Source organism: Canis aureus, chromosome 12 (assembly GCF_053574225.1).
Source record: "Canis aureus isolate CA01 chromosome 12, VMU_Caureus_v.1.0, whole genome shotgun sequence".
Taxonomy (NCBI): Eukaryota; Metazoa; Chordata; class Mammalia; order Carnivora; family Canidae; genus Canis; species Canis aureus.
In genome coordinates, this window is record NC_135622.1 from 12,052,346 (window position 1) to 12,065,174 (window position 12,829).

General features: G+C 36.8%; 1 protein-coding gene across 1 annotated transcript in view; it reads right to left on the reverse strand.

The window, feature by feature from the left end:
• Positions 1 to 12,829, reverse strand: part of SYCP1 (synaptonemal complex protein 1) — a 143,773-nt gene that overhangs the window by 20,148 nt on the left and 110,796 nt on the right. The window lies entirely within an intron of this gene.

A 12,829-nucleotide genomic window follows, 5' to 3' on the forward strand; every position in this document is an offset into this window, starting at 1 on the left:
TTTCTGTAAGGGTCTTATATAAAACATATGAAGTGGTATAATATTATTTGAATGTAAGTTATGATAAGTTATATCTTAGAGCAATCACTAAAAATAAAAGTATAGCTAAAATGCCAAGAGTGTTTAAAGAATGAGAAGACAGACTGGGAGAAAATACTGGCAAAAGAAGGATGCTTGGGTGGCTTAGCGGTTGAGTGTCTGCCTTTGGCCCAGGGCGTGATCCTGGAGTTCCGGGATCAAGTCCCACACTGGGCTCCCTGCATGGAGCCTGCTTCTCCCTCTGCCTCTGTCTCTGCTTCTCTCTCTCTTTGTGTCTCTCATGAATAAACAAATAAAATCTATATATAGGCAAAAGACACATCAAGTAAAGACTGCTATCTGAAATATACAAAGAATTCTTAAAACTCAATAGTAAGAAAACAATCTAATTTTTAAAATGGACAAAACACCTGAACAGACACTGCAACCAAGAAGACACGCAGAAGGCAAATAAGCATATGAAAACATGCTTCATTCACATATGTCATCAGGGAAATGCAAATTAAAACAGATACCACTACTCATCTATTAGAATGGTCAAAACCCAAAACAATGACATTACCAAAAGATTTTGGAGCAACAGGAACATTCACCCAACTAGGTAACTAGTATCAAATCATACTAAATACCTCCAGAAATCAACCTGAAGACTAATAGAACAAATGGCATAACTAAAGGGAGAGAAGAGGCCATGAGGAAGGTAGGAAGTGTAAAGATGCAGTATGAAAGGAAAACTGATCATAGGTGCTGCAAATGGGAGGTAACTGTGGTCATGGAGAAGGGGGAGAGAGAGAGAGAGAGAGAGAAAGAGAGAGAGAGAGAGAGAGGGAGGGAGAGAGAGAACACAAGGAAACTCACAAGGAGAACATTTCCCCAAAACTAGTGGCTGGGAAAATTAGAGGAGTTGACTTTTGTGAGTTCTTGCAACCAGCAGAGTTTAGACTGGTGTTTTAAAGGTTACGGGGCTTGACAGCAATAGAGCCCTGAGGGTACTCCCCAGCTCCTAGAGAAAAGGCAGACAAAAAACCTGGGGGCAGACCATGTAGAAACAGGGATCTGAAGAATACCTGGAGCACGCAGAGGGGAGATTATTCACTCTTCTTGGAGCACATCCCTGATAAGTTCACACAGATGCCTCTCTGAAGACAAAGGAGCTGGCTGGCACCATTTCCCTCCCCTGCCCTCAGCATAAATGCAGAGCCACCTGTGGGAAGCAGCTCAGCCTCAACACTGACTACCTAACCTGCTTACACCAAGTCCAATACCCCTGTACTCTGGCACAACTGCCCTTCTCAGTCAAGCCTGTCTCTGCCCCAGCTGAGTGACAAGACACTTCCCCAGAAGATCAGCACAGTCCCCTGACCACACCACATGCCTAAAGCCTGGAGTTTTAAAACTCAGCATGTTTGGCTGGTATAGGGCCTGGAGGGCACTGTACTGCTCCTGGAGAGAAGGCCTACAAACAACCCAGAGGCAAACAGTGTAGAAACACTGATCTGAAAAATGCCTGGGACAAACCAGTGGGGAGATTATTTGCTCTTCTCAGAGTGCTTCACTAAGAAGCAGTGTGTATGGAGACTCCTCTCCAGAAACAGAGGAACTGGCTGGCATCATTTCCCTTCCTGCACCCCTCAGCACAAATACATAGCAAAGTGTGGTAAACAGCACTGACACTGGCTGTGTACCTGCTTATACCAAGTCCCACATCCCTACACTCTGGCAGTCCTGCCCTTCTCAGTCAAGTTTGCCTCAGTCCCAGTGTGGTGGGCCCCTTCCCCAGAAGGTCAATAGAACCCCTGCCCATACCACATCTCCCAACCAGAGGGTTCTGCAATGCTTCAGTTCTAGTGGAAGTAGTATCAAGTACCATTTAACAAGCAGACCAGAGCACACCAAGGTAAAACTCACCACATTCTGGCCAAGGACCAAACACTGCCCACCTCAAGCAAGGAGAGCCTGGGCAGCCAACCGGCCTGAAGGATAGTCGAAACACAATAGCAGAGTGCATGCAACACATACCAGAGATACTCTCAGAAGCACCAAGCCCTGGACTCTATATGACCTCTTCATAAAGCAATTCTTCTCAGGAGCAGAAAACATAATGGGCTTTTCTAACACAGAGAAGACGACAGAAATTTAGACAAAATGCCAAGATGGAGAAGTTCATCCAACATGAAAGAACAAGATAAGGCCTTGGCCAGTGATCTAAGCAAAACAGATATAAATAACATGACTCGTGAGAATTTAAAGCAACATTCATAAGAATACTCAGCAGGCTCAAGAAAAAAAAATGGAAGACCTTCATTACAGAGTTAGTACAAGAGCTAAAAAAAAGTCAGAAATGAAAAATATAATAACTTAGATTTAAAGCAGACTTGATGCAATAAACACAAGGATGGAAGAAGCAAAGGAACAAATGAGTGATATAAAAGATTAAAAACGGAAAATTAAAAAATTAAAATTAAAAAATGGAAAATGAAGCTGAACAAACGAGAAAAAGAAACTATGGAACACAAGAACAAATATAGGGAACGCAGTGAGTCCATCAAACATAATAACATCAGTATTATCGGAGGAGAAGAGGGAGAAAGAGGAGAGGAGGAGGAGGAGGAAGAGGAGGAGGAGGAGAAGGAAGGAGAAAAAGGAACAGAAAATAATAGCTGGAAACTTCCCTAATCTGGGGAAGAAAACAGCATCCAGATCCAGGAGGCACATAGAACTCCCAGCAATATCAACAAAAACAGACCAACCCCAAGACATATTATAATTAAATTTGCAAAATAGAGCAATAAAGAAAACAATCTTAAAGCAGCAAGACAAAAGAAGTCCCTAACTTACAAGGGAAGACCCATAGGCTAGCTGCAGATCTCTCCAAAGATATATGGCAAACCAGGAGGGACTGGCATGATATATTCAATATGCTGAATGGGAAAAAAATCTGCAGCCAAGATTACTCTATCCAGTAAGGCTATCATTCAGAATAGAAGGACATAAAGAGTTTCCCAGACAAACAAAAAATATGGGAATTCATGACCACGAAACACCTTGCCAAAAATATTAAGGGGGGTCTCTGCGTGGAAAGGAGATAACAAAAGTGACAGTATAAAGGTAGGAAACACAAAAGGAATAAAAAAATATTCTGTAAAAAAAATCAGCCATGGCACTCACAAAATAAAAGAATGTAAAATACGACAACGCATACATAAAACGTGGGGATAAGTAAGGAACGGGTTCCAACTTAAACAATCAACTTAATATAGACTGCTATATGCAGAAGAGGTTATATACAAACCTAATGGTAACCACCTATCAAAAACCACTAATAGGGACAACAGAGTGGCTCAGTGGTTGAATGTCTGTCTTTGGCTCAAGGCGTGAATCCGGAGTTCTGGGATCAAGTCCCGCCCGCATTGGGCCCCCACAGGGAGCCTGCTTCTCCCTCTGCCACACATGTGTCTCTGCCTCTGTATGTCTCTCATGAATAAATAAATAAAATCTTTTTTAAAATCTCACTAATAAATGTGAAATAATAAAGAGAAAGAAAGCCAAATATATCACTAAAGAAAATCAGCAATGAAAGAAAGAAAGGATCAGAGAAAATCTCACAACCACAAAACAATAAAATGACAATACATAACTATCAATAATTACTCTGCATGTAAATGGAATAAATGCTCCATCAAAAGACACAGAGTGAAGAATAGATAAAAAAAACAAGTACCGGGATCCCTGGGTGGCACCGCGGTTTGGCGCCTGCCTTTGGCCCAGGGCGCAATCCTGGAGACCCGGGATCAAGTCCCACGTCGGGCTCCCGGTGCATGGAGCCTGCTTCTCCCTCTGCCTGTGTCTCTGCCTCTCTCTTTCTCTCTCTGTGACTATCATAAATTAAAAACAAAAACAAAAACAAGTACCATCGATATGCTGCCTACCCAAGACTCATTTTAGACCTAAAGACACATGCAAAGGAAATGAACTAGGGGTGGTGGAAGGGGAGGAGGGCGGGGGGTGGTGGTGAATGGGTGACGGGCACTGAGCGGGGCACTTGATGGGATGAGCACTGGGTGTTGTTCTGTATGTTGGCAAATTGAACACCAATAAAAAATAAATTTATTATTAATAAAAGAAATAAAATAAATGTTCAAATTCTAAAAAAAAAAGAAAAGAAAGTGAAGGGATAGAGAAACATCTATCATGTAAATGGATGTCAAAAGAAAGCCAGAGTACCAATACTTATATTGGACAAAATACACATTAAAAACAAAACTGTAACAAGAGATGAAGAAGGACACTATATAATAATAAATGGGGGATCCCTGGGTGGCGCAGCAGTTTAGCGCCTGCCTTTGGCCCAGGGCGCGATCCTGGAGACCCGGGATCGAATCCCACATCGGGCTCCGGGTGCATGGAGCCTGCTTCTCCCTCTGCCTGTGTCTCTGCCTCTCTCTCTCTCTCTCTCTCTCTCTCTCTGTGACTATCATAAATAAATAAAAATTTAAAAAAATAAATGGAACAATCCAACAGGAAGGATCTAGCAATTGTAAATATTTATGCACACAATGTAAGAGCACCCAAGTATACAAAACAGTTAATAGAAAATTGAAAGGAACTAATCAAAAATAATACAATAATAGTAGGGGACTTTAACATCCCAATTACATCAATGGGCAGGTCATCTAAACAGAAAATCAACAAGGAAACAATGGCTTTGAGAGACACACTGGACCAGATGGACTTAACAGAGTCAGAGAATGTTTTATCCTAAAACAGCAGAATACACATTCTGTAAGTGCACACAGAATATTCTCCAGAATAAATCACATATTAGCCCACAACAAAGCCTCCAGAAATTCAAAAATCAAAGTCACACCATGCATCTTTCTAACCACGATGCTTTGAAACTAGAAGTCAACCACAAGAAAAAGAATTGGAAAGGCCACAAATACATGGAGGTTAAAAAACATGCAACTAAACAATGAAAGGATCAATTGGGAAATAAGAGAAGAAATTAAAAAGTACAAGGAAACAAATGAAAAAGAAAACACAATCATTCAAAATCTCTGGGATGCAAAAAATGGTTCTAAGAGGGAAGTTTATAGCAATACCGGCCTACTTCAAGCAGCAAGAAAAATCTCAAATAAATGAACCAACCTTACCCCCAAAGAAGCTAGAAAAAGAACAAACAAAACCTAAAACCAGTAAAGGAAGGAAATAATAAAAATTAGAGCACAAAAAAGTACATCCATTCACGATAAAAATCCTTGACAAAGTCGACTTAAAGGAAACATACCTAAACATAGTAAAGGCCATATATGAAAAACCCACAGCTAACATTATCCTCAATGGGGAAAAAATTGAGAGCTTTCCCCCTAAAGTAAGGAACAAGACAAGGATCCACTCTCATCACTTTTATTCAACATAGTACTGAAGTCCTAACCACAGCAATCAGACAACGAAAAGAAATAAAAGGCATTCAAATCAGTAATGAAGAAAGAAATAAAATTCTATTTGCAGATGACATGATACTGTTTATAGAAAACCCTAAAGATTCCACCAAAAGAACTACTACAACTCATAAATGAATTCAGTAGAGTCACAGGATACAAATCAATGTACAGAAAGCAGTTGCATTTCTACACACTAATGAAGCAGCAGAAAACAAACCCATTTATAATTGAACCAGAAATAAAAGATACCCAGGAATAAACCTAACCAAAGAGGTGAAAGACTTGTACTCTGAAAACTAAAAAACATGGATGAAAGAAATAGAAGAAAGAAAAAGAAAGAAAGAAAGAAAGAAAGAAAGAAAGAAAGAAAGAAAGAAAGAAAGAAAGAAAATGAAAATGAAAAAAAAAAGAAATTGAAGACCACACAAGGAAATGGAAATACTTCCATTCTTATGGATTGGAAGAACAAATAGTGTTAACATGTCAATACTATACAAAGCAATATACATATTTAATGCAATTTCTACCAAAATACCAACAGCGTTTTTCACAGAACTAAAACTAACAATCCCAAAATTTGTATGGAACCACAAAAGACCTCGAATAACTAAAGCATTCTTGAAAAAGAAAAGCAAGTTGAAGGCATCACAATTCTGGACTTCAAGTTATATCACAGAGCTGAAATATGCACAGAGAACAGAAATATGCAAAGAGAAACTGGACCACTTTCTTACACCAAGGAATTAAAGACCTCAATGTGAGACCTGTAAGCATAGAAGAAAGCATGGGCAGTAACTTCTTTGACATTGGCCCTTGCAACTTTTTTTCTAGTTAGGTCTCCTGAAGCAAGCAAAAATAAACTATTGGGACTTAATCAAACTAAAAAGCTTCTGCACAGCCAAGGAAACAATCAACAAAACTAAAGGTAGCCTACAGAATGGGAGAAGACATCTGCAAATAACATATCTGATAAAGGGTCAATATCCAAAATATATAAAGAACTTATGACTCAACACCCCCCCAAAAAACCAAATAATCTAATTTAAAAATAGGCAGAAGACATGAACAGACATTTCTCCAAAGATAACATACAGATGGCCAACAGACATGAAAAGATGTTCAACATCACTCATCATCAGGGAAATGCAAATTAAAACTACTATGAGATATTACCTCACACCTGTCAGAATCAACAACACAAGAAACAAATGTTGGCAAAAATGTGGGAAAAAGAACTCTTCTACACTGTTGATGGGAATGTAAACTGGCGCAGCCACTATGGAAAAATACCATATGATTTCACTCGTATGTGGAATTTATGAAATGAATGAACAAAGAGGAAATAAGAGAAAGAAACCAAGAAATAGACTCTTAACTATAGAGAACAAACTGATGGTTACCAGATGGGAGATGGGTGGGACAGGTTAAATAGGTGATAAGGATTATGGAGTGCACTTGTTATGATGAGCACCCAGTGATGTAAGGAATTGCTGAATCACTATTTTACACCTGAAACTAATAAAACAATGTATGTTAAATAAAGTTAGTCTTTTGAAAGAAAAAGATATATACATTAAAAAAGTACAAACAATGGACTATTACCCAATCATAGAGATCTTGCCATTTGTGACAACACGGGCAGACCTCGAGGGTATTATGCTAAGTGAATTAAGTTACAGAGGAATAAATATCATTATGATTTCACTTAAATGTTAAAAGAAAAAAAAACAAAACAGAAATAGATTTATAGATACAGAGAAAAATCTGGTGACTACCAGAAGGGAGGGGTGGGGAAATAAGGTAAGGATATTAAAAGGTACAAACTTTCATTTATAACACATAAGACATGGGAATAAAATATAGAGAATACAGAATATAGTTAAATATATTTAACATATTTAACATATATTTAATATATTTAACAACTTTGTGTGGTGACAGATGGTTGCTAGATTTATCATGGTGATCACTTTGTAATGCATATAAATATTGAATCTCTATTTGATACACCTCAAACTAATATTGAATGTCAACTACACTTTGATTTAAAAATACATATCAGGGTTATCAGAGATTGAGGGAAGGGAGGGATGAATGAGCAGAGCACAGAATTTTTAGGGCAGTGAACATATTTTGTATGATACTGTAATAATAGGTATCTGTCATTATACATTTGTGAAAACCCATAAAATGTATATCAAGAGTTAACTCTTGTGTAAACTATGGGCTTCAGATAATAATGATGTATTGATAATCATTCAACAATTTTAACAAATGTACTAGTCTGGAACAAGATTATTGATAGAGAGGAAGACTACGCATGTGTGGGAAGCATGTGTATATAGGAAATTTTCATACTTTGAATTTTGCTGTGCACTTAAAATTACTCTAAAAAATAAAATCTATTAATTTTTTTAAAAATCAATGAAGATAAAATGAAATGACAATAAAAACCAATTAAAAATAGAAACAAAAAGAATAAACAAATAAAACAAATAGTAAATAGCACAGCTTAAACCCAACATCAATAATTAAGTGTAAATGGTTTAAACATTCAAAATTACAATGCAAGATTCTCAGATTAGATGAAACAATCAAGTATTCCATATACAAGTAACACCTTACCTATAGAGATACACATAGGTTGAAAATAAAAGGCTGGAGAAAAATACACTATGCAACTGTAACCTCCAAGTTAACTTGGGAGAAGCAGGTGTGTGGTAATAATGACTGCAGGCACCAGTCTGGTAATATGGGTTCTGCTGACATTTCAGGTATTCCCAGGACAGGAAAGAGGCTTCTGAGGTTGGAGTAGTGTCCACTGGCCAATATGGACTAGGAAACTTCTAGAGTACAGGTCTTCCTTTTTCACTGTCCCTGTTGAATTTTCACCTTCATATGGTGAGTCAAATCCATTAAAAGCCCACCCGTCTTGGGCATTCATAAGACTGGTTTTATTAATTAAAATGAGAGCTAACCATGATTAGCACTTGCTTTGTGCTAGACACTTTTCAAAATGTCTATCAGCTCATTTTTGCTAGTTATAAGTATCATTTTATAGACCTAAAAGCTCAGCTACACAGAGGTTATTATTCACAACATGAACTGAATGGCAATGCTAGGGTTCCAAATTCAGTCAGGCCCCAAAAAACAAACTGTGTGTGTGTGTGTGTGTGTGTGTGTGTGTGTGTGTGTGTGTGTACTGACACATATAACATGCAGCCTGGCCTGAAGAATTCATTTTGACTTAAGTAAACATGATAATCTAATAAACTATAATTGTGATTCAGCTGATAAACAGATATACAAAAATCTCAGATATTATTATAAGGGCTAGAAAATTTTTAATGTAATAGTTGTTAATTTAGTATAAGCTGATAAAGGACTGAGCACTATTAAAAATATTGTTAGTGAAAAGAGAAATTCTCTACTTACTGAGACTAGGTCATTTAATGACTATCAATTTACTGGAGAAGTCATTAGAAAAAAATTAATACATTTGCCAAATCATAAATCAGGGAGAGGCTTCTTTTAACAGCCACCTCAAGCAAGTAACACAACAATACTTTTAAAAATTAAAAAATAATTTGGAAATTATTAGAATAATTAGACAATTTATATTATAGTTTATATCTCTTGGTTAGCACTTTTATAAGAGAATAATGTTTACTATGTAAATCCATTTGTGTCATAGAATATATTTTCAACTTTTAATTACATAATGATTTATACATTTAATATACATTTCCATACCAATGATTACATACTTTTACTATCACTCCTAGACATCTATTAAAAATTTTAATATACATTTCTGTAGGCCCATCAATTCCAAGGTTAATAATTTACAGAAATAAAAACACTAATATTAGCATTGTTCACAGTGCAGAAAAAATGGAAACAAAGAGAATGCACATTATAAGAGTTAAGATAGAGTAGGTTATGCCAACAATCATAGACAACTCCAAACTCTCAGGGGCTTAACACTGCAAAGTCTTCTTATTCATACTACCTGACCATGGTAGGTTAATGGGTAAATTTTATTCTATGTAGTTTTCATTCATAGATATAGTATGACAGGAATTTCATCAACTGTAATGTCACAAATTGCTACAGCAGGAGAAGAGTGTGATAGGTCTCACACTACTAATCAAATACTCTGGCACAGAAATAATTAATGCACAACAGTTCTACCTAACTTCATTGGCCAGAACTTATCATATAGGCTCGCCATGATGGGAATGGAAATACAATCTTTTCACGTGCCCAGAAGAGAAGAAAAGAACTAGGTATAGGTGATCATAAGAATCTCTACCACATTTTATTTAATAAATAGCTGAATTATGGTTCATCCATGAAATATTACTACAACCATTTAAAAGAATGCATTGGAAATATATCGTTAGATTTTCATGCGAGACTGAGAAATGTTAGATTCTGAAAAGTATATCTCATTTTTGTAAATTAACCATGACTAGAGAATCTTGTGTGCATACGTGCATGCATATGTAAAAAAAATGCAATTAAATATTTATTATTTTCATCTGTTATTGAGAAAAAGAAGAAAGGATTTTTTTCCCCTAGGAGAAAGGGACTTGGCCTAGGGGGGGACCCTGATGTGTGTAGAGAGGGGAAGAAAGAGGGTGAGGATAAAAGCAAAAGGGAAAAAAAGAGGGTACTAAGATTTTATATGATTATATTTATGTTCTGATATAAATTATGTGTATGCATATAGAAATCAAGTCATTTTTCAAATCTTTTCTTTTTGATTGCTTTCATAGGCCTCAAATTACTGATCTGTTGAAATTGAATCTTTTCAATTCCCTTCAGTACTAAACCCTATGATTTCATAACTTAATGTTAAGGCTTATCTGTCTCCTGTTTATTTCCTATTTCTAACCCAGAGCTGACCTGCCACTGATTAAGGTTCTGGATGTACTTCTATAGCCTGTGGACTATTAATTATACTGAATTCAGGTTGCCTGAATTATAAATAATTTATTTCTAACCTTTATTATCAACCAAAGCAGGTTGTTCTTTGACATCATGAATTTACATTTACATGAAGCGGGAGACATTTTATTATCACTAACGTGACAAAATTATGGGTATATTTCTTAGGCTAGGTATTAGATATAATCTAAAAGTCTGGAACTTAAATTTTTAGTCTAAAATTTTCCCATCTACCACCTGGTCTCTTCCAATTGCTGCAATAGCTTCACCCTGTTCCAATTTACCTTTAATGAGCTTTCTAAAGATTGCTATTTCTTCTGTCTTAATTTTCTCATCCTTCTTATACATCAATAACATTTTTTTTTAAGAGAGAGGGTGAGCAAACATGCAAGCGGATGGGGAGGAGGAGACGGAGAGAGAGAATCTCAAGCAGGCTCCATGCTCAGGGCAGAGCCTGCCACAGGGCTCAATTTCATGATCCTGAGCTCATGACTGGAGCAGAAAACAAGAGTCGGTTGCCCAATCAACTAAGCCACCCAGGTGCTTATTCTTATTCATGTCCAAAACTCATCTCTTCTAGAAGGCCTTCTTGGAAACCAAGACATGAGATTATCTTTCAGGTCTCTGTATCTCTTACATTTACATACTCCTGAACTACTTACATTGTAAGTGATTCATTTGTTTACACATTTATATTTGCTACTGGACATCAAGTCATTGAGAGCAGAGATTGTATATCATATAGATAATCCTAAATCCAAATATTTATGCTTTCAGGTATTGCCACTCAGAAGAATTTGACACAGAATATCCCCTTCTTGAATCACTTTATTCTTTAAGTTTCCATGATCCCCTTATATTTCACGTCTCTCCTCCTTAGTCTTTGCAGCAACTCCTTTATTATTTTACTTTTAAATGTTCCAGTATCACAAGGCTCAGTATCAACTCTTTTCTATAACTACACACTCCTATCCATAAAAAGAGTGCATTCAGTACTATGCTTTATTTTAATTTTATTTAAATTCAGTTAATTAACATATAATGTATTATTGGTTTCAGAGGTAGAGGTCAGTGATTCATCAGTCTTATATAATACCCAGCGCCCATTACATCACATGCCCTCCTTAATGTTCATCACCAGATTAGTTATCCCCTGGCAAGAGCGGTGCAATTCTCCCTTGGGCAGACCCTGAGAATCAACACAACAGGTCCCTTTTCCAGAAGATCAGCAAGAACAGTCCTATGCTTTAGATGGCATATATATGCCAATGATTACTAAATAATGACCCTTCTGGAGAACTCCAGATTCATTTGTTCAAAGACCCATTTAACTGCTCCACTTAGATATCTTAAGATATCTCAATCATTACATAGCACCAATATTACATATCTCAAAACAGAACTTTGAGACCCAACTTTGCACCTTCTCTTTTCCTCACATCATCCTTATTTTAGGCCAATATGTCAGCAAATCTTTTTGGTGTTTCCCCTGTTGCAGCAACCTTGGAAGCCAGCTGTTGAATGAGGCAGAACTAAAAGTTGGAGGGAGCCAGGTTTCCTGAATCACTGACGGGAATGCTACTCACTAATTAGGAACATTTATGTTGGACTTTTGAGAAGTGAAAAGTTGACAAATGATCAGCCAGAGAAGCAGCATTACCTTAACACACTAGTCTTGTTTTATTTAAAAACATTTGAAAATATATAGCTAAAATATGAAATATCACATTATCAAGACTAATAATCCTCTTAAAAATCTTGCTAAGGAGACTAATTATCAATTTTCAATGAAGATATCAGAAGCTGGAAGTCCTAAAACCATCTCCAGTTATATTTATTTATTGCCTATTTCCCTCACTAAAACGTAAACTCTAGAAGAACAAGAGGGTTTATTTCTCTGTTTTGTTCACTGTCGTATCGCCAGTATCTAAAACAGTGCTTGACTCTTAGTGGGCACTCAATATTTACTTAAATTAATGAGTGTTGAATAAATAACATTAGGAAGCCGTACTGGTATAGCCTTTTTTTGCTACAGCTAAAAGCCATTTGTCAATTTTATAAATAGATAAAGCTGCTTAAGAACTGTGAAGCCTCGGGATCCCTGGGCAGCTCATGGGATCCCTGGGTGGCTCAGTGGTTTAGCGCCTGCCTTTGGCCCAGGGCGCAATTTTGGAGTCCCAGGATTGAGTCCCATGTCGGGCTCCCAGCATGGAGCCTGCTTCTCCCTCCTCCTGTGTCTCTGCCTCTCTCTCTCTCTCTCTCTCATAAATAAATAAATTAATTAATTAATTAATTAATTAAAATAAATAAATAAATAAATCTTAAAAAAAAGAACTGTGAAGCCTCATTAAAATGACCTTAAGATTTTAAAAATAAATATCAAATTATGATCA